This window comes from Eleutherodactylus coqui, chromosome 4 (assembly GCF_035609145.1).
Source record: "Eleutherodactylus coqui strain aEleCoq1 chromosome 4, aEleCoq1.hap1, whole genome shotgun sequence".
In the NCBI taxonomy this organism is placed as follows: Eukaryota; Metazoa; Chordata; class Amphibia; order Anura; family Eleutherodactylidae; genus Eleutherodactylus; species Eleutherodactylus coqui.
The window spans coordinates 241872326-241895747 of NC_089840.1; positions in this window are offsets into that span (position 1 = coordinate 241872326).

Genomic DNA, 23422 nt, shown 5'->3' on the forward strand with positions numbered 1-23422 from the left:
AATAATACGTAGGCTGCATCCGCGGATGGAAGCATCGTTCTCTATCACCATAAAAAACGGGGACCTTTTAGCTTCATCAATCTGTGTATTATATTCATCCTCCTCCTCCGGCTCCTCCTCCTGAAACCTCATGTAATCACGCCGAACGGGCAATTTTTCTTAGGCCCACAAGGCTCAGTCATATTACTTTTGTAAGCAATGTTTTTACGTTTCAATTCTCATTAAAGTGTTGAAACTTGCACCTGAACCAATTTTTATTTTAACTGGGCTGCCTCCAGGCCTAGTTACAAATTAAGCCACAGTAACCAAAGCGATTAATGGGTTTCACCTGCCCTCTTGGTTGGGCATGGGCAATTTTTCTGAGGTACATTAGTACTGTTGGTACACCAATTTTTTTGGGCCATCGCCTACAGTGTAATCCTAGTAATTTTTATGGGCTTCGCCTGCACTCATGGTACAGCAAGGTGTGTGGGGTTGGCCTACACATTTGCTACATAAATGTTACTGGGGCCTTGTCTATACTGCAACTACTGAAATGTGAAAGAGACTGTTATCTCCCAAAACTGCTGCAACGGGAATGTTACTGTGGCCTCTCTTGACTGCTACTACTACTGAAATGGAACTAAGACTGAGCTCCCCCTATACTGCTGCTTCGGAATTGTTACTGGGGCTTGTCTTGACTACTACTATTACTGAAATGGAACTAATACTGTGCTCCCCCTATACTGCTGCTAGTGATATGTTACTGGGGCCTGTCTTGACTGCTACTACTGAAATGGAACTAATACTGTGCTCCCCCTATACTGCTGCTAGTGATATGTTACTGGGGCCTGTCCCTAATGCTACCGCTGAAATGTTCCTAATTCTGGGCTCTGCCTATACTGCTGCTAATGCTGTGTCACTGAGGTGTGGAAACGGAGGCTTCCCAAAGACATGATGGCGGCGAGGCCATTTCCCACCAACGCGGTTACTGTTAAGGTGCGTATAACCACGGACACGTGGAGAGGACACGTAGTGCCTCAAAAACATCCTCCTCCTCCAACAATGAAAACATTCTTGGCAAATACCTTTGCATTGGTCCGTCTGGTGGCAGTCCAAGAATTTCACCTTTAACGACACAACAAGAGAGCCCCCCCACCATCCCCCCGCCACGACCCACTTAATCATGGCCACATTCCGAAAACCAACTAAATCAAACCGCGCTACTAGGTCCGCAGTCGCGACCACATTCCCACCAACGCGGTTACTGTTAAGGTACATATTACCAGTCTGACTGGGGCATGCACTGTGGGCTGAAGCCCACCTGTGTTGTATCTGACGTTAGCTCTGCTGAGCAGGACACTGCAATGGGATACATTTATGTACCGCCGATGGGTTCCAGGGAGCCACCCATGCTGTGGGTCCACAGGGACTTGACATTACGGATTTGTACCTGCCAGTGTCTATGTATTAAAAACCCCGCTCAGACTGGGGCATGCAGTGTGGGCCGAAGCCCACCTGCATTTAATTTGACATTACCTCAGCTGTGCTGGGCACTGCAATGGGATTATGTTATGTACCGCCGGTGGGTTCCAGGGAGCCACCCATGATTTGGGTCCACATGGACTTCACATTAGGGAGTTGTACCTGCCTGTGTGTTACGATCGTGTGGGCAACCTAAGCACGGGAGCCCACACGATCGCACCCAAAAATGGGAAACGTATGTAATGGACGCACACAGGTAGCACCAGGGTCACACGAGATTCACACAGGTTTCAGGCAACTGACCCTGTCTACCGGGAGGATTGGCATGGCCCTACCTAAGCGGGGACATTGCCCCAATAAGGGCAACCCAGCGGTCTTCGGAACTCGGCCCTAGCTGATCCTAGGAACCACGCCACCGAACAGGAGGCATACCCAGCTCAATTAACCCTCAGAGTGCTGCTAGGAGTACATAGTACCACAGATCCCAGCAGCACACATAACAGTAACTTCCCTTTAAAAAAGGGGCCTCCGGACCCTTTAAGCATAACATCAAAAATTATGTAACTCCTCCAAAAGACAGACGCAGTACAGGACTTATCCCTATGGCCTAGTACTGCCAAAACTGTAACCAGGATTGGTGTAGCACAGGACTTATCCATACGGGCCTAATGCAGACACAAACACCTGTGAAGGAGGGGGCAAACGTAACACATACAATGCACGTAGCCGGAGGGGTAGACATGGCAAGCCACCCTGCTGACATAGCGTGCACAGGACTTATCCATACGGGCCTAGTGCGGACGCCAGCCCGTCAGCAGGAGGAGGGGAAAAGCTCAGGTACATACAATACAGGGATCTACAGCAAATTATGTCCGCTGGGCGCACCACGCCACAGGACGGACACCAGGACGGGAATACAGACTGCATAACGCAGGATGGGTAACAGACAGAACAGGAACTCAGACCAAACAGGGAAACAGACCAGACAGGCCCTAACATCCGCCTACCAATGGACCAGGGGTCAGGATACAGATCAGGCGTCCGCCCACCAACGGACGGGTAGAAATACAGGAACAGGAATCAGGCGTCCAAAACCAATGGACGGGTGGCTCAGACAGACAGGACCCTACATCCGCCTACCAACGGACTAGAGGACAGGATACAGATCAGGCGTCCGCCCACCAACGGGCGGGTAGAAATACAGGAACAGGAATCAGGCGTCCACAACCAATGGACGGGTGGATCAGGCAGACATGAAACAGACTGTCAGACAGACATAACAGGGAGCAAAACATGCATACTCAGAAACATGTAACATACACCGACATAGATGTTGCACAACATACAACATACTCAGAACCAACAACATACACTAACATATCATACAACATAAAATGCAACATAGCGTAACATATTACATACAAATCAACATAATGCCTCCCCAGTTACCAAAGGGGGTGCATTATGTTACGATCGTGTGGGCAACCTAAGCACGGGAGCCCACACGATCGCACCCAAAAATGGGAAACATATGTAGTGGACGCACACAGGTAGCACCAGGGTCACACGAGATTCACACAGGTTTCAGGCAACTGACCCTGTCTACCGGGAGGATTGGCATGGCCCTACCTAAGCGGGGACATTGCCCCAATAAGGGCAACCCAGCGGTCTTCGGAACTCGGCCCTAGCTGATCCCAGGAACCACGCCACCGAACAGAAGGCATACCCATGCTACAGGACAGAGACAGAACCACAGGATGCACAGAGCCAGAACACAGAGCATACAGCAGCCAACATGCAACTACCAGTAACAGATAAGCTGAATATAAATACCAGGTATTGGTTGACATGTTGTACAACACATGGAAGCTAGCGGGCCACTTCACGGCTCCTGGTTATACCGCTAGTCCCTACACTAACCAGGAGTCCAACAGAACCGGACAGCGGACAGAGTTCACACAGAAAACTGAAACAGGACACAACACAGATAGCAGGTCACACAGCAAACTGACAAGAAACTGACAGAATTTAAACGTACAAACGGACATGAACCAGCAAGACAGAAATCACTCAGCAAAGCTTGCAACAGGACAGAACAGAGCACTGGACACACAGCCAGCTGCATCAGGAACAGGACAGAGTACAGGGCACACAGCGAGACAGACTCCACTCAGAGATCACATGCACACAGAAGGAACTCACCGCAAGTCTATGTGTCCTCATACAGGGGGGGACAGACAGTCAGCTACACAAGCTGACATAAGGGAGTGTCCAGTTACACCAACTGACACCCAGAGTAAGACATAAGACTTCTGGAGGCTGCACCTGAACAGGGGGAAGGAAAAGGGGGCTGCATGTACTGCAGACTAGGACGACAGGTGTCCAGACAATCTTGGGGAAGCAGAGCCACACAATAGACTTACTTGCAAATACAGATCAGAGTGGGAACAAGACAGACCATGACTGATAACAAGTTACAAGACACAGAACCAACATGAGTGCTCACCCTAGGGAACCCAGCCAGAGACTCACAGGAGCTGGGTTATATGTGAGCACAGATCCAGGAGATTGGCTAGCTGGAAGTACCACACCCAGCCAGCTCAATTAACCCTCAGAGTGCTGCTAGGATTGCATAGTACCACAGATCCCAGCAGCACACGTAACACTGTGTCTACTTACAAAAAACCCCCAGTCTGACTGGGGCATACAGTATGGGCCGAAGCCCACCTGCGTTTAATCTGATGTTACCTCAGTCGTGCTGGGCAATGCAATGGGATTTATTTATGTAACGCCGGTGGCTTCCTGGGACCCACCCATGCTGTCGGTCCACACGGAGTTGTACCTGCCTGTGTCTACTTATAAAGAACCCCAGTCTGACTGGGGCATGCAGTGTGGGCCGAAGCCCACCTGTATTTAATCTGACGTTAGCTCTACTATCTGGGGCACTGCAATGGGACAAACTACAGGAGCAATACAGCGCTAATGAGACGTGCACAGCTACGCTAGCATTGGAGTCCGCTGTAGCCCGCGATTGCTGAGGGCTTGTGCAGAGGCCTATGTCCTGGGTGCAGTGACAGTCTGCTTCCTGCCTAGGATTGCTGAAGCTGTGGGCCGAGGCCTATGTCGTGGGCGCGGTTCAAGTCCGCCATGTTTGGCAGCTCAGATCAATTTTTTGTTCATGTCTTGGGTTTCCTAGGACCCACCTATGCTGTTGGTGCAAACTTAGTTCCCATTGCGGTGTTTGACCTGTCTGGAACAAAGGCACTGACTGACTTGGGTAGGGGGCAGAGCGCTGACGGCATTCCCCTTGCAGTGTGGATTGAGCTATGCGACACCTTGACAGAATGAATACTGTGTGGCACATGGATTCGCCATTGCTATGCCCACGTGTGCAGCTCCTGACGGAGGTGGCACAGGATTGGAGTTCTCATTGCTTCTGTACAGCATTGTGGGCTATCGCCCCGCCCCTTTTAAAGAGGGTCGCTGCCTGGCCCAGCTAAGCCTCTGCAGTGTGTGCCTCCGGTTCCTCCTCATGGCAGACGCACTTCTAAATAGACATGAGGGTGGAGTAGCTATGAGGCCAGCGTGTGGCATGAGGGCAGCTGAAGGCTGCGCAGGGACACTTTGGTGAGCGCTGTGGACACTGGGTCGTGCGGGGGGGTTGGGCAGCATGTAACCCAGGAGGAGTGGCAGTGGAGTGTCATGCAGGCAGTGATTGTGCTTTGTTGGAGGCAGTGTGGTGCTTAGCTAAGGTATGCCTTGCTAATGAGGGTTTTTCAGAAGTAAAAATTGTTGGGGGGGAGGGGCCCACTCTTGCCGCTATTGTGGCTTAATAGTGGGACCTGGGAACTTGAGATGCAGCCCAACATGTAGCCCCTCGCCTGCCCTATCCGCTTCTGTGTCGTTCCCATCACTTTCTTGAATTTCCCAGATTTTCACAAATGAAAACCTTAGCGAGCATCGGCGAAATACAAAAATGCTCGAGTCGCCCATTGACTTCAATGGGGTTCGTTACTCGAAACGAACCCTCGAGCAACGCGGGAAGTTCGACTCGAGTAACGAGCACCCGAGCATTTTGGTGCTCGCTCATCTCTAATGACTAACCTTGCAAAATAGTAATAAATGATGTTTAATGTAGCAAATATTTGAAAACATGGAAGCTGGAAAGCATGTAAGGTATTTAATATAGGAATTAGAATGATGTATGGTATTCAATAATGGAATGACAAGCAGATATGAAGGTATGATGCAGATAAATCGGTCTGCTTCCTTCCACAAACAGCACCACACTAGTCCATAGGCTCCATGGTATTGCAGTTTTGGCCTATTCACTTCAATGGAGCTCAGCTGCAATAACATACCTGATCCATGGATAATTATCATGCAGTTTTGGGAAGAACACAGCCATATTTTAGTAATCCTGGACAAACCCTTACAAGCAATCCTATCAGAAGGCGACCCTCACTCAAGGTGAACATTAGAAATAATAAATGGGTTGGAATTTTTAAAACAAACAAATTAAAAAGTTATTTTGTCCCATATGTTATAGCAAAAATAGAAATAAGCAAAAAAAACCCAAAATCTCAAACAACCCCTTTAAGGCTCACATAGAAAAAATGCAGCCTTTGTTTCAAATTGTCTGAGATTTCTAAAGTATATTTTGATTTGTTTAAGCCATGGATCTGTTTCTGGATTTAATCAATTTAACCCCTTAGTGACCATACTTATTTGCTTTTTTTATTTTTCGTTTTTTCCTCTGCCCTTTTAAAAAATCGTAAGTCCTTTATTTATCTATCTATAGACGTAGCTGTATGAGGGCTTGCTTATTTGCGGGATGAGTTGTATTTTTCAATGGTACTATTTAATGTACCATGTAATGTATTGAAAATCTTTAACAAGGGAAGAGAAATGGAAAAAAAACTACATTCCGCCATCTTTCAGTACGCCTTCCTTCTGCAGCACACAAACTGCAATGAAAATTACATGATAGCTTTATTCTATGGGTCAGTACAATTACTAGGATACCAAACTTGTATAGTTTTTTCTTTGCTGTACTACTTATATTTTTTTAAAGATATTTAACTTTTTAAAATTATTTTCTTTCTCCATCTTCTGCGCACAAACTTTTTTATTTTTCCGTCATTGTAGTTGTGTTAGGGCTCATTTTGTGCGGTACATCCTGTCATTTCCATTAGTACCATTTTGCAATACATAGGACTTTTTGAACGCTTTTTATTGGATTTTTTCTCTGCAACAGGGTGACCAAAAAAGCCCATTTCTGGCGTTTTGTATTTTTTTTTTTGGACGACATTCACCCAGCATGGCAAATAATGCATTACTTTGATAGATCAGACTTTTACTGATGCAGCGATACCTTATATGTATTTTTGTTCTATTATTTAGATTTTTTTATTGTAAATATGGCAAAAGGTTTTTTTAAAACTTTTATTACTTTTAAAAAAAATAATTAATAAAACTTTATTGTTCTTATTTTTACTTTTTCTTTTAGTCCTCCTTGGGGACCACAATTAGCGATGCTTAGATCACTTATGCAGTATGATGTAATGCCATAGCATTGCATCATACTTAATTTTGACAGGCAGCTTATCAAACTCCCCCCACAGGGATAGCTTGATTGGCATTCTGCCATGACAGCCCTGGGGTCTTTCAGAGGGACCCCGGCTGCCATGACACATGCACGGCTCTCCAGATCTCACCACGGGGGCCGTACGGGACCCCCGAACATCGTTCAAGGGATTTAAATGCCGCTATCAGATTTGACAGTGGCATTTAAAGGGTTACCAGTAGAGATGAGCGAGCGTACTCGGGAAAGCACTACTCGCTCGAGTAATTTGCTTTATCCGAGTATCGCTGTGCTCGTCCCTGAAGATTCGGGACGCTCCGCTGCTGACAGGTGAGTCGCAGCGGGGAGCGGGGCAGAGCGGGCTGGAGAGAGGGAGAGAAAGATCTCCCCTCCGTTCCTCCCCGCTCTCCCCTGCAGCTCGAGCGAGTAGTGCTTTTCCGAGTACGCTCGCTCATCTCTAGTTACCAGTCCTGATCGTCCTCCTACTATTCCACATTTTTTATCATTAGAAAGGGGGGGCATGGCTTCTGTGAGTGTAAACTAATGCCACATTTATAAAACAAGTCGATAGACATTTGTATATGAAAAGTGGTGTTTTTAAGATTAGGTATAGGTAGGTAAAGAAATGCTGATGTTCCTTTACACACCAAAGTCACACATTTCTTTAGCTGCTCCCTGAATTTTATGAAATCATGACACATACTGTAACACCGTTCATCCATTTTACCTAGAGAAACTCTACTATTTGTTTATTCATCTCTTTGAAAGTATAGTATAACTTACACACATTAAGGGCGGACTCACATGAACATATTTGCATGTGCATCTTAGCACGCAATATGCACAGAATAAAACCAATTGATTTTGTGTGCAAAAAATGCAGCATTCTCTATTTTAGAGCACATTGGTGCACCATAGGCCACAAAAGTGTCTGTGGAGGGTGCAAATGCGCATCCAAAGGTACAGTATAAGTTATACACATTAAGGGTGGACTCATAGGTGCTTGTTTGCATGCGTTAATTTTGCGTGCAAAAAAAAAATTCAGGATTCTCTATTTTAGTGCACATTTGTGTAGCAAAAACCCCATAGAAGTTTATGGGGGCGTGCAAATGAGCACCCGATACCTGCGCAATTAAACAACACACTGCGCAATATCATGGGGAAAAGAACACAAAGGCAACTAATCAGGCTAAACAGCCATTTATCTCAGGGTGCGGCTGTGTCTCGCACCCAAGTAAAATGTCTCAGACTGCACAAAAAGTACAGTAAAGCACGACATTCATAAGAATTATTGTTCGTGTGAAGGTTCTAGCCCGATATGAATTATATTTTTTGAATTGGACGGGCCAGCTGAATAAAACGCATTTAAACTCTTTAATGTGCGAGCCCCAGAACACCCCCAAATGGTATATCCATGTACCCGGTTATAGTTTCAGTGTCACATTTGATATTGCTGATTAGTTAAAAGCATGACCAGAAATATGCCAGGCATATATTTCCTATTAGAGGATCTCCTGCAGAGATATGGCCAAAATAGGGAATTATGGTTTTTCCAAGATATGTATGCATTTACCTTACCCTTCTCTAAATGACCTCAAAGTGTGGTTTGGGGGGTTGGGGTGGGAGGTGTGTTCTGGGGAAACTTAAAAAAAAATTGCAGGTCATAGAGACCCAGTGTTAGACCTTCGGAGGTATGCTACAGAGTATGGACTTTCCAGTTTGTTTCCAGTTACCTCGCACAATCAGAACCTTGGGGTGAACAACCCAAATGTATTATCTTTCTTTATTTATTCCTTGTTTTATTTTAAGTACTGTCTGTTCTGTATACCTGTAAACCTTATCTCCACCTGTTTTTCAGTATATTTTTGTACATATTAATCTTTTGCACTGCTTGTCTTTTTTAGAATAAATCTGCAATTTATCAGTCAAACCCTCTCCATTTTAAAACTGACCATAGTTCCGAAGATTGTGTTAATAATTCCTAGCCCTGGTTCCAGCTTACCTAGGAAACAAAAGCTGGTGATGGCAGCAAGCATGTGGGGGTAATGCAAAACCCTGGATGCATTAGACCGGATCATTGGGGGATTTGAGCTTTCATTTAGTATGCATGCAGAAGCCTGTGAAAGCTGGCTACAAATCCACCTGTATTCTAACGACTCCACGCTTGTAATCCCGCTAGGGTGATCAATCGAGGCCCTATCATGACAAGTGGTCACAGTGGTGAAAGTGCTTGAATTAGTCGATCCATGATAAATCGGTGATAGAGGTGGCATCAGTCGGGTCCCCCCTCTCTCACTCTCACAGTGTTGCTTTCACACGTCCATTTCCCAGGAGGTCGGGTACGAATTCTTAGGGATTCCCCTGTCCCAGCTGTTTTAACTAACACTCCTCCTGGTGTCAATGCATCTCCTTCCTTTGTTGCAATTATTATAAGGCTAATCGTTATGCTTATTTTACAAAGGATATAATGACACATGAATACTTTCCTTTCCCAGTCACTCTCCTGCAGTGACTGGCATGGACCCAGTTTGTTTTCCCTTCAAGCTTCACTCTCTTTTTAAAACCACCCAGTTTCCTAGATCCAGAGAGTTTGTTGCATGCAGAGAGTCAGAATCTGGAAATGAAGCAAATACTTGTTTATGCAGTAGATTTAAATGCTTTGTGGTAGGGAGTGTTAAAAGTCTGTTGCATTCCTAAAGACTCCGTGATTTCTTTCAAGATCTTCCCTGTAAAGTGGGTACCATTATCACTTTCTATTGTCTCTGGAACCCCATATCAGCAAATTACCTTGTTCAACAATTTCTCTGTGGTCAACACAAATTAGGTCTTACTGATATATGTCAGCCTTTGACAACTGTATGTAGTCAATTTGCAACCTTTGGAAGGGGTAGAGCAGCCTAGGTGTAAGCCTTTATGGTGTTTTTACTACTTTCCCAGTGTTGTGTAAAGCACAGGTCATACACGCCTGGGTATTGCTGGCTGCAACAGTGCTTAATCCAGGCGCAATCCAATCTTGAGATACAAGGTTACACATATCATTTTTTTGACTGATGTGTTTGTTCATGTGCACAGTAGGCCATCACTGAGTAGAGGGCATGAGGGAGACATAATCAGTGGTCTCTTCCCCACAGGCTAGTATCCACCTGGCTTGCCCCTGCTCTCGTCCAGCTGCTAATTTCAGACCAAGTACCCTGGTTCTGAAGAGGCTTGAGCAGATCAGAACTCAATGGTATAGCCGGGGACATTGATTTGCTCTTCTACCTTAGGTCTTTCCGCAGCTGCCTTTGCAGCCACATCCGCACATGCATTTATTTTTGCTTCTGGTCTGTCCTCCTTTATTATCCCTAGTTCTGTAGGTAACATAAGAGCTTCCATGAGTTGTTTCACTGTCTGAGCATTCTTAATGGTTTTCCAACTTGAAGTGAGGAAAGCTCTTGTCTTCCATATTGGATCATAGTTGTGTGCTATTCCAAAAGCATACCTGGAATCTGTGTATATGTTTGCTGTGTTACCCTCTGATGCTCTGCACACTTTGGTCAGTGCCTTCAATACTGCCTCCTGTGCTGATAGAGGAGGTGGAAGTGGTTCTGCGTTTGTTAGCTTGTTCTGTGTGACCACTATCTGGTGCAGAACTTGCCATCTTCCTAGTATCCTGAGCATCTACAAAAAACTCAAAATCTGAGTTAGCAATGGGTTCATCTTTTACATGTTTGAATCCCAAAGTTTCTTCTGAGATGAGGGCAATGCAGTCTTGTGAGTGCAGTGCATCCTGTTCTGATTCCTCTAATGATTTAAAATACTAAGTGTTCTCAACCTCCCTTCCCCTTCAAAATTAAGTGGAAGTAATGTAGCTGGATTTAGAGTTGTACAATGCTTCAATGTAACATCTGGGGGAAGAAGTAAAGGCTGATTTACATGGGCCGATGATCGCTCAAAGATTGCTGAAACGACAGTTTGCGTGACAGCTTTGAGCGATCATTTTGCATAAAAATTAATTGGTATTTAAGTAATTACTCAGCTACTTAAATACCAATTAGGTATGCAAATGAAGCCTTCACTGAAGACTTCATTTGCCCAAGACCCAAGGCTATTATCTGGGTTCAGATCCTTTGTTCTCCACAGGGAAACAATGCTATCAGCACTTCTCGTGGAGAACTGCTCATAAAAGTGAGCAATGATTTTTATGTTGGACTAAATTTAACAATCAGCCGAAAAGCAGACGATGGGCACACATTTACACGCACCGATTATCACTAAAACGATCACCGATCAACGATTTTTTTTAGCGATTATCGTCCAGTGTAAATAGGCCTTAAGGTGCACTGTAAATATAGCTGTCTGGCTATGGACATATGCGAGGCTGGACTAGATTAAGTATACCATACACATCATGAGCTGTATATATATTTGCATACAGCAAATGTTATTGCATACACTTTTGCAATAATTTCTACCAAAGGTTAAGTAATTATTTGCCAAGGGTTGTTACAAGCATCATTCTGTTAAGTCATACAGAGCTTCCAACTCAATTGGGGCTCCTAGGCTTATTTTACACTCAAACCAAGTGCTCACATATAAATGCTGACATGTTCTTTACCGAAACCATCGCTTCCATTAGTGACCAATTACAAGTTGCGAGGAAGTCGAGATCACAAGACTAAAGCCTCAGACAAGAATGGCACCATGCCCAGATGCTTTCAAGGTTCTAGGGAATCTACATAAAACTACCTAAAAAGTATAGTTTATAGAAAGTACAAAATGGTGGCTACAAATAGCCATCTTACCCCCTATTAGCACAATCCACCCATAACTACTTGGGGTCATACATATTATAGCTTAAAGGTATAATTTCTGGAGCACATTTGCATATTCTGTAGGCTATATCAAAATTCCATGGAGTAATGCACACAATATTATATTATGTTTCTTCCATCCAGGAGGGAAGAAAGATTAGCTTGGAGGCCTTCTACAATCCTAGTGTCAGGACCGGTGGCTCTCTGGGGCTCTGTGCCCGCACCGCTTGCCATGTCTCCTGGGCTGCTGGGGTGCAGCGCAGGGGAGTTCCAGTCCTTGTGACATCCCCTGGCCGCCGCGGTCCCAGACGCCAGCACCAGGCGCGCGTTTCCGTGCACAGGGGGTGGCACCTGGATAACCGGATTGCTGGGGACGCGGTGGATAACATCCTGCGCCGCGTCCCTGTTGCCATGACTCCCTGATTAGTGTGCTTTGCTTCTGCAGGCGCTGGGGGCTGTTCCTTCCAGTGTCCTTGATTGGGTCCTGCTGCTGTCAGGCTCCCTGCCCCATTCAGCTGCTGGAGCGGGAGTTCTGACAGCATTAAAAAAGGCCAGGTTTTGTCCTGTGATTGCCAGTGCATGTATGGTTTCCAGCTGCACCCGCGTTGATTTTGGATTGTTGTCCAGTTTTGACTTTCTGCGTTTGACTTTGACCTGACCCTTTGTACTGCGTACTCTCCTGTTACTGACCCGGATGGTCTGACTTACCTTTTGTGTTTGTTTGTCCCTTGGTATTTATTTGTGAGTCTGATTCCTGCCCCGCATCCCTAGTGAGTATAGGGACTGTCGCCCAGTTGTCGCCCTAGGGCTTAGCCAAGGGGGCAAGTAGGTAGGGACAGGGGTTGGGGGTAGTTTCAGGGACCTTCAGTTACCCGGATCCCAGTTCCCTGAAACCTACTTTACATGTCGCACCCTTCTACAAATGTACAACCTGATGGAAGGTTACCCCTCACTCTTTTATTAATTGGGCATAATTCAATGCAGCAGTAACACAATGTCTCATATTCTCTGAAGCTTAGAAATCCCTTCGGGATTTACTTTATCTTTGAGAAGAAGCAAAAAGAAATAAGAAATAAGAAACCATTAACTGTTTCAAGTCAGATTCTGCTGGCCGGAATGAATGCAAGTCCAGTACATACCTCCCTTTTTCAACATTTTTCTGCAGCCTCTCACCACATCCTTGCCTTTTACTACCTCTTCCACTAACTGCCAAGCAGTCTTACAGTGGTCATTCTGCCATTCCGCCTTTTCCTGTATGTTCCCCATAAGTAATTTTGAGTTTTTTCTGCTGGTTATGACCCAGGTCTGGCTTGTCAAGCACTTACTCTTTTATCCCCTGCCACTTTGGTCACAAATCGGAAAACATCTAGCCCCACAACTCACAACACAGACCTATTATCTGGCTGTAATTGGGCAAAGCCGTCTTAGACCTGCAACTTACAACATAGACCTATACTGCACTGTTCTTGGCAGTATCCTGCTGTAAGCGGGCAAGACCTTTTTGTGTCAGCACTATATATATGTCACACTAAACCTTTGTTAGTTTCCCTTATAGTAAATGAGTGGCAGAGTACCCTTTCTTTTGATCAGCAGCAATTTTCCAAATTATACATACTATGACATTAACAAACGACAATCCCACAATTATCAAAAGTGAAATTTCTAACTCTCATCTCATATCCTTCCCGTTAATGGCTTGAGCAAACAACAGTCATAAGGCAAGCTTAGTCAGACCTCATCTGGAATACTGTGTCAAGTTCTGGGCAACCCACTTTAAAAAAGACAGACAAACTGGAACAAGTTCAGAGAAGAGTTATCAAGATGGTAAGCAGTCTGCAAATCATGACCTATGAGGAACAGTTAAAGGATCTGGGAATGTTTAGCTTGCAAAAAAGAAAGCTGAGAGGAGACTTAATAGCGGTCTACAAATATCTGAAGGGCTGCCACAAATTGGGATTGCCATCTTTTACTCACAATGTGGTTGGCTTCACTCTCAGAATACAACAACTGTCACTTTCTTCATCTGGAACCTTCAGATCTGGGCGGATTAATAGCTTTTCAGTACAGGGATGTCTGTATTGCATTCTTTAAAATTGTTATGATGATGTCCAAAAGGTTGCTTTCTTTATATGAACAGCTAAATGTCTGGTTTATGGTAAAGTGGAATGCATTAAATCTGTCATGAAATTTTATTAGTTCTTGTTCAAAGTTGGTCCAAATGATTATGATGTCATCAATGTAGTGGAAACAAGCCAATGGTTTGATCGAGCAGAAGGCCAGGAAGTCATTGCAGTTTTGCCATGAGAAGGTTAACATATTGTGGTGCCATTTTACTGCCCATATTGCAATTCAGTTGAGTTGAAGGTATATCTCTTTGCCAAAGAAGAAATAGTTGTATGTGATGATGAATTTTGTGAGTTGCAACGCTGATTCAGAAGCAATCCCATTCGATTTAAGGTGTACCTGGCATGTAGTCAGTCCATCCTCATGTGGGATGTTGAAATATAATGATTCCACATCCATGGTGGCCAGGATGGCTTGGGAAGGGGACCATGACAGTTTGTTCAGTAGGTCAGTGGTATGCTAAAAGTAGCTGGTTTTATTTCTCACCAGTGGTTTGAAGACACCTTTTACCCATCCTAAGACTTTTTCAGAGAGGGTTATGACTCCTGAGATAATTGGCCTCCCTGGTTTGTTAGCTTTGTGTATTTTTGGAAACGTAGAAGATTCTAACCCTGCGGTTATCAGGTATCAAGACCAAAAGTTTTGTGAAATGCATTAAGAGACTTCTAATGACCCTTTTCAATTCCCTCATATATTTTTGAGTCTTAATCCAGTTTGGTGTGGTATCTGGTATCAGTCAGTTGTCTGTCTGCTTCTTTTATGTAGTCACATCATCATAACACAGTCCATTGCCCCCTCTTGAGCTGCAGTACAGAGGATGTCTCTTCTCTCACAGTTTGGATGGCTGAACCTCAGTAGCTTCTAGCTCAGGGTCACTAAGAGTGGCATACGTAATCCTTTTACCAAAGACTCACAGGTGCCTCATGATTGAACAAATAGAGGTATCCTTCCTCTTCTGGACCAACTTTAACAGAGCACTCTATACTGTACCACAAGATATCTTGTCACACTCAATAGACAAGTAGAAGTTCCTAAACCTGTCAAAGCCTCTAATCCTTAAGAAACAGAGAAATTATGACAAATGCATTAATTTCCATTTCACTTCAGGTCCCTGTCATAAAGCAGAGTAGATCAATATGTTCACTTCATGTGACTGCTCATGGAGATCACATCAATATCAATGAAAGCAAGAAGTTTATCATTAAAACAGACGATATGTGCATTATTCAAACTGATAAATTCATCTACAAACCAGGCGATACAGGTAAGGTCCGATATATATGACTCATTTATTTATTATTTTACATAATATGATTTCCACAGTGAATATAATATTTGGGCCACATTTACATCTGCCTTTGGCCTTCAGTCCATTTTTTTTCCTGCTCAATTATGGGAACAGAAAAAGTGAATCTTTAGGCCTTAGTCAGACGGGCGTTTTTTGCCGCGATTTGCGGATCGCATGACGGATGCGCATCCGCAAATCGCGTGACCGGTGCGCGCAAGTCGCCCGCAAATCGCCCGAAAATCTGCTCCTAGCCGCGTTTCATTAGAAACGGGCCGGAGCTGTCCAGCGTATTGCATTCAATGGAGACGGCAATACAGCCGTCTCCATTGAAAGCAATGCGCTGCGGGCGAGCCCGGGATGAATTGTCGGTAAGGGCTTAAATATATAAGCCCTTACCTGCAATCCATCCTAAAATGTGTTAAAATAAAAAAAAATTGCATTCTCACCTTCTGCCTGCAGCTCCAGGCAGCCGTCCTGCAGTGGGTGTGAAGGGGGTGTGAGTCAGACCTGCCCCCTGATTGGCTTAGCGCTGAGCCAATCAGAGGCATGCCTCACTCACACCCATTCATGAATTCATGAATGGATGTGAGTCAGACCTGCCCCTGATTGGCTCAGCGCTGAGAGGCAGCAGTCACTCACCCATTCATGAATTCATGAATGGGTGTGTGAGTGAAACCGGCCTCTGATTGGTCAGGCTGTGACCAATCAGAGCAGATCATTCAGCAGGTGGGGATTTTAAAGCCCCGCCGGCTGAATAGTGCCGAGAAGCAGTTCAGGAGAACTGACAGCGGCCGCGGCTGGACTCCGGCTGCAGCGGAAAGGTGAGTATACAATTTTTTTTTATTTTAACACATTTTAGCATGAATTGCAGGGAAGGGTTTATATATTTAACCCCTTCCCGACAATTAACCCCGCGCACGCCGGCAGCTCATTGCTTTCAATGGAGCGGCTGTATTGCCGCTCCATTGAATTCAATGGGCAAACATCGTTCTTCTCTGCCACAGCTGTTACAGCTGTGGCAGAGAAGAATGATTTGTCTTCTATATGTTCTCAATGGGGTCGGCGCTGCTGCCGCCGGCCCCATTGAGCGCATATACAGAAGCGAACAGGAATCGCAGATCGCAGATAGGTGCGATCTGCGATTTTTTGTTCTATAATTTTTCGGACGAGCGCATAAAAAGCGCTCATGTGTCCGATACCATTGCGAAGCAATGGTTTTAAAAAATCGCCGGACGCATGCGCATGCGCAAATCGCGGCAAAAAACGCCCGTCTGACTAAGCCCTTACCAGAATACATCTGACCTGTGACAGAATCAAACAGCGCCGATTAGGGTCCATTGAATATAATGTGGTCCATCTAGCTTACATTATGTACTTTGTCAGTTTCCTGGACAAAATAGCACAGCTAATTCATCAGGGATTTTATGCCGGATCAATGCCAGAGGCTCCAAATGGAGCATTTGAGGCAGATATGCATATTGCTGAAGAGATTCTGCAGTAATTACCATCTAAGCACAAAAATTATATTAAAGTCAATCAAAATGCAAGAATACATAAAAACAAAACTTACAGATGTAGGAATATATCCGAGATTACAAGTTCTTATCAGATTTTCACACTGGTTAACAGAAAATTATTTTTGTACTGCTGCATACAGCAACTTGTGGTGCTAAAAAAGTAGTCTAGTGCGAAAGGTAGCTTTAAAAAGTTCTGTAATAAAGGATCCAGAATTAAGAAAGGGCAATATTAAAGGGGTTGACCCTTGAAAAATATTGTTTATAGTTAAATGCAGCACATAATTCTAAACATTTTTTGTATGTGCAGTTATTTAAAAAATGTTTCTGTCCCCAGATATTTTAGGACTAATGTTAGAATATTGCTACCTGCTGTGTCTATTCGGTGTCCACTTCAGTAATTATTTCAAGGTGATCACACATGCTCAGTTTTGCATCTCTCTCTGCTCCACTGGCCAAGTGGAGGGATCACTGGCGTAGTGAGCAGTTGCTTCTGAGGTTGATGCATCTTCTCTGATGTCAGAAGAGATGCTGAGCAAGTGATAAGAGAGTGAGACAGCGTTACTGCAGAGAAGCAACACCAAGTAGGTGTGAGCACTGGAGAACAGTTATGATATGATCACATAGTGGAATGCAACACAGATTTTTCCACCTTCTAAACTGTATAAGAAATCTGCAGCTAAATTGCATTTTTCTACTGCACATTTTTCCATGGATTCACATGAGAATTTAGTCCTGCTAAATTCTGCATGCAAAATATTTGATGCTATTCCTCACGGATCCATGAGAAGAAGGGATATGTCTAGAGATGAGTGAACGTACTCGTTAAGGGTGATTTCGCAATTGAGCATCGCTAGTTTCGAGTACCTGACTACTCAGGTGAAAAGATTCGGGGGGCGGCGTGGTGGAGCGGGGGGTAGCAGTGGGGAACAGTGGGGAACTCTCTCTCTCTCTCCCCCCCCACTCCCCTCTGCAACCCCCCGCTCACCCCCGGCGCCCCTCAAATCTTTTCACCCGAGTAGCCAGGTACTCGAAAATAGTGATGCTCGATTGCGAAATCACCCTTAACGAGTATGTTCGCTCATCTCTAGATATGTCCCTTCTTGATGTGAATCCATATGGAATTGCATCATAAATTCCACATGTTGATTTTACCTATTGGCAAGTCTGAATCCATGTGCGAACCCGCAGCAAAATTCACGGCTTTGCTGTGAATTTCTGCTACAGATTTTAGAGACGGAATACATGCCAAAAATTCTTTGTTGGATTCCACTTGAAGATAGCCTTATTGTGATGGACTAGACACAGAAAGGCTCTTCAATAGAAACTGCAGAGGGTGCTATCCTAACATTAGTCCTGTAATATCTGGAGATTGAAATATTATTTAACAAGTGTAAAAGCAAAGTATGTTTATAATTATGGTCTGGATTCATCTATAAACAATATTTTTCACGGCTCAGCCTCTTTTTTTAAATGGGTGGGAACTATTGACAAATGTTAATACTTTCCCCAAATGTTACATATGTCATGCAATATGCTGGACTTTCCAGGGGGATAACTGTTATTTGTAGTGGGTATCTGCTCTGGGTTAAAAAAAAGTGATAGTCCTGAGTCAGAAAGAGCCCTCTATTACAGTAATGTTCCTTAGTAGGAACCTAACTTTATTGTGTGCCCGCTACTCTGAGTAATGTGAGAAATACATACGCTAAAGCACAAGTCTCCAAGACTCTGTAAGTCATAAGCTCCCATTAAATATAACAGTAGGCTCTTACCTTAGTGATGACTGCCAGTGGTATGGTATTGACCCTGATATTGACCCTGATGCCAAAACATCCCAGTTGTCACTAGAGCAAAATAGCATATACTGGAGCCACATGCAGGGGCCTGATAGCCTCGCGTGGCTGCCTGTTGACTGGTTGGGGAACACTGAAATAGAGCATAGTCCCCAACCTTTGGCTCTCCAAATGTTGCTAAACCACAAATCTCAGCATTCCCTGGCAGCTTATGTATATCAGGCCATATTGGGAGGTGTACTTATGCAACTACTGGAGAGCCACAGGTTGGCGGCCGACCACTGCCCTAAAGTATAGTCATCTGTGAGACAGAGAAACAGAAAGTAGGACTATAAAAAATCTTTCTCAAGAGTCAAATTATTAATATTTTTTTTACTTCTTTTTATTAATTGATTTCAGTGAAGTTTCGGGTGATCTCTATGGACCGTCATTATCATGCTACAGATAAAATAGTAAGAGTTTTATTGATTACCATGTGATAAGCCAATGACTAGTTCAACTGCTGGCCAGCAATAAGCTGAGATATGCTAGCAGTTGCCGTAGGTGTCTGTATTAAACATTAAATATATTGTGATATTCTGAACAGTTTATTGCGATAAATGTTCACATCATGACAAAAATGTAAAGAGAAGTGTGAAAACATATCACCTACTGAACTATGGATTAAGCCCTTCATTCCCTGCACCAAAATAGTAAGCCAAAGCTCTCATATACTTAGTGTATATCATATTTTACATCTGTCCAAGTGATAAAATGGCAGTTTTGGGGCCACTATCACTATATCGCTTCTCTTTTTGGGGCATTGTTGCTATATGGAGGTCATTATTACAATATGATAGCCACTATCGCTATATTGGGTATTATGGAAACCACTACTACTATATGTGAGGACTATAGAGCCACCATTACTATATGGAGGCACTATGGGGCTACAATTCCTGAATGGAGACAATATTACTAGCTGGTCAGGGGGGTGGCCTATGTCTGAGGCCCATTTGACTCTAGTTATGCCCCTATGAATGTAAGAGCTGCTGAGTTAAATACCAGCTTTTCAACTAAACTACTTTTTTTCATTTCAGCATCCTTTGGTTGAGATAAGGGTAAGTATGACATAAACACTTCATATTACCAGTTATTGAAGAACAAAATTAAGCTGGTTATTTGCCTTGCATATAGGTTTTTTGAATTGCAGTATGATTATCGCAGGGGGTATATGCTATTTCCCCCACATTTTACTTGGAAACGCATACTGTATATGTGAATATGAGTTTTCTTTTGTCATAAGTAATTTCATCATTCCTTTCATTTCCCATAGGACCCAAATAAACAACGCATAGCAAAGTGGTTGAACGTGTCTACTCATCATGGATTTGCAGAGTTTAGCTTCCATTTGGGAAACGAGTTATTTCTTGGAGATTATGAAATTAACTTACCTGACTCCTGCAAAAAAACATTTAAAGTCGAGGAATACGGTAAGTTCTGAATGAGAATAACTAGCAAACGATATTAAGTTATGTTATCAATATTTAAAAAATAGTGATGCAACAAGCAGGAGTTATTGGAATCAAATAAAACTTTATATGTATGAAAGTAATAATGGCATATGTAACAGATTACAGCAGTACTGACCACAAAGCTTCCACACTTAAACACAACTGTCACCAGCATCCAAAATGAATCTGGATTGGTCACTAAAATCTGATATTTCTATCTGAGTACATTATTTTTTTTGTCAATAAGTGTATTTTGAATAAAGTTTATGTATAATATATGTATTAGGACTCATGTTGTATCGTCTTACCAATGCTGGATAGGAGCCTCAAGTGTGGCAACCACAGGTCTGGAGAGTAGTCAGATGGAAAGCCAGGGCTCAGCAACAGAAAGTCTTGGTTTGCAGTACAATGGATGAGGCGGGTAACATAGTCAGATGGAAAGCCAGGAGTAAGCAATGGGAAGTCTTAGTTTGCAGTACAATGAATGAGGTGGGTAATGTAGTCAGGAGGGAAACCAGAAGTCAGTATCGGAAAGTCTTTTAGCAATAGCAGGCAGAACGAAATCTGGATCAAATGCTGTGATGCAGAATAATCATGCAAGGAATGAAGGGATCAGAGCCAGGTCTATATAGCAAGCCTAAACAGGGACAGGGCAGACCTAGAACTGAAACTGGATAGTGGGATCCGAGAGTAAGGATAAGTTATGCAGGTAAACTGTCCAAAGGACCTTCGAGGATAGCCTCTGGACATCCCAGGGCCTGGTTTATCTCGATACCTTCTGTGAAATTCCCCTGTGAGCTTTGAATCACGTATATTTCCTTCTGGCTCCCAGGAGATTTCCTATGGTCTGTATCCCTGGCACTGCACCAGGTGTTCTCCTGGAATGGCTTTAATAAGGACACATGGAAAACTGAGTGGATCCTTAGGCTGCCCGGGAGCTTCAAGTGGAAATCCACCTGGCTGAACCTCACAGCAATTGGGAAAGGTCCGATGAATCTTTGCCCAAGCTTGGGAGAGGGCACATGGGCCTTAAGATTCTTGGTGGACAACCATGCTTTTTCTCCAACCCGGAAGGTAGGAGCCATTGCCATGGGTCGGTCTGCTCTTCTAAAGGCCTCCTATAAGGCCACTTTCAATTCTACAAATGATGCTAGTCTGTTGTTGACCATTGGCCAGAGGTATTGGTATGAAGGCCAGGAATGAAAACAAGGTGCATTCCGTAGTTGGCAAAGAAGGGGCTCTGACTGGTAGGACTATGTTGGGCATTGTTATACGTGAATTATGCTTTTGATAGATACTTCACCTAGTCATCCTGGAGTTGGGAGAAAAAACATGAGATATATTGCTCCAAAGTCTGATTCGTTCTCTTGGTCTGACCATTGGACTGGGGGTGGAAAGCATAAGACAGGTTAAAAACAATGCCCAGAGCCATGCAAACACTTCTCCAGGACTTATTTGTGAATTTAACCCCCATGTCCAAAACTATGTCATCTGGTATTCTAAGCAGTCTGAAAACCTCCTGGATCATCAACTCCACATTGTGCTTGGGGGTGGAAACCTTGCTTATGGGGATAATGGGACCCATCTTCGTAAATCGGTCTAAGACAACAAAGATGGCAGCTCCTTGTTCCTGATGTTATCATTTTTGTCAGTGGATGATAAGGTGTAGGACAGAAATACACAAGGATAAAGCTGTTTCTTATCTCCGACCCATTGTGACAGGATAGCTCCCACTGAGGAGTCTGAGGCATCCACCTCAATAGCAAAAGACAATTCTGGTTCTGGGTGGATCAGAACTGGTCCTGAAGTAAACAGAGTTTTTAGTTTTTTCAAAGCGACTTGTGTCTCCAGGAACCAGAAAAACGTGTGCTTTCTTCATGAGGGAGGTGATGGGAGAGATACCCTTTGAGAAGTCCCTAATAAATAACCTGTAGAAGTTTGCAAAGCCGATCAGGTGCTGTACAACCTTCAAATTTCTTGGAATGGGCCAATCCAGGATAGCTTTAATCTTGCTGGGCTCCATAATTAGGCCTTCTGGGGAGATAATGTATACCAGGAATTGCATTTGGGTCTGTTCAAACTCACACTTCTCTAGTTTAACCTATAGATTATTCTTTTGGAGTAATTCCAAGACCACCCGAACGTGCCTGCGATGGTTCTCCAAGTTATCAGAGAAGATGAGGATGTCTTCGAGATATGCCACTATGAAATGGTCCAACAGGTCTCAAAAAATGTCATTGATAAACTGCTGGAAAGTGGCCAGAGCATTGCAAAGGCCAAAGATTCGAAGTGTCCATATCTTGTATTGAAAGCCGTTTTCCATTCATCTCTGAGGCAAATCCATACCAGATTATATGTCCTTCTGAGGTCCAGTTTAGTAGAGATCCTGGATACCTAAAGCATCTCTAATAGTTCTGGGATTAACGGGAGAGGATCGCGTTTTTTATTAGTGATCTTGTTTAGTTCCCGGTAATCAATGCATGGTCGAAGAGTAGAATCTTTCATTTCAACAAAAAATATGGGTGCTCCTGCCGGAGAGGAAGAGAGCTGGATGAAGCCCTTCTTTAGATTTTCATCCAAATATTCCCAAAGGTTTTTTTAACTCTGGTTCCGAAAGGTTGTAGATACGACCAAATGGACTAGAAGATCCTGGTCATACGGCCAATGAAGTGTCAGCTGATCAGCTTACTTCTCGCTGCAGACATACCTGAACATTTGGTACTGAATCAGTAACTTCTCAAAGTCTTGATGACCATCCTCAGGGTCTTGCACGGGTTTATGGGCAGATGGTGCCATGTTGCAGTTTTCTGTATAGTACTCTGAAAGGAATGCAATAGTCATTGATTCCCAGTTGATAGAGGGTTTATAGGTAGCGAACTAGAGAATCCTGAGAATCACCAGACATTTAGGGACAAGTTGAGCTGGAAGCTGATTGTTTCTTGATGGTCAGGTTTAATGTGGAGCTCCAGTTCGATTGTCTCCTGTGCGACAGGTCCCGAGAACAAGGGTGACCCATCCATGGTTTCCATATCAATTGGTATGGGCTTAAGTCTGGTGGCAATGTTTTTGTCGAGAGTGAATCTTAAATCCATAAAGTTTCCTCTTGCTTCTGAATCCAACATCGCTGAGCACTGCGTTTTCTGATTTCCCATTAAGATCTCTATTGGGAGGACAAAATGGTGGAGCGATGGAAGAGTTTTCACGCTGTCTTAAGCAAAGGTGTGTTTGGTGAGATCCCCTTGTTTCATGATGGCTAGATTGGTCGTGATCTTGATGTTGGCTAGGGCAAGAGTCCTTTTGCATTTGTTTGGACAGTTTAAAGCATAATGTCCCAAGATTTCACAATTACAGACACAGATTTTCCACATG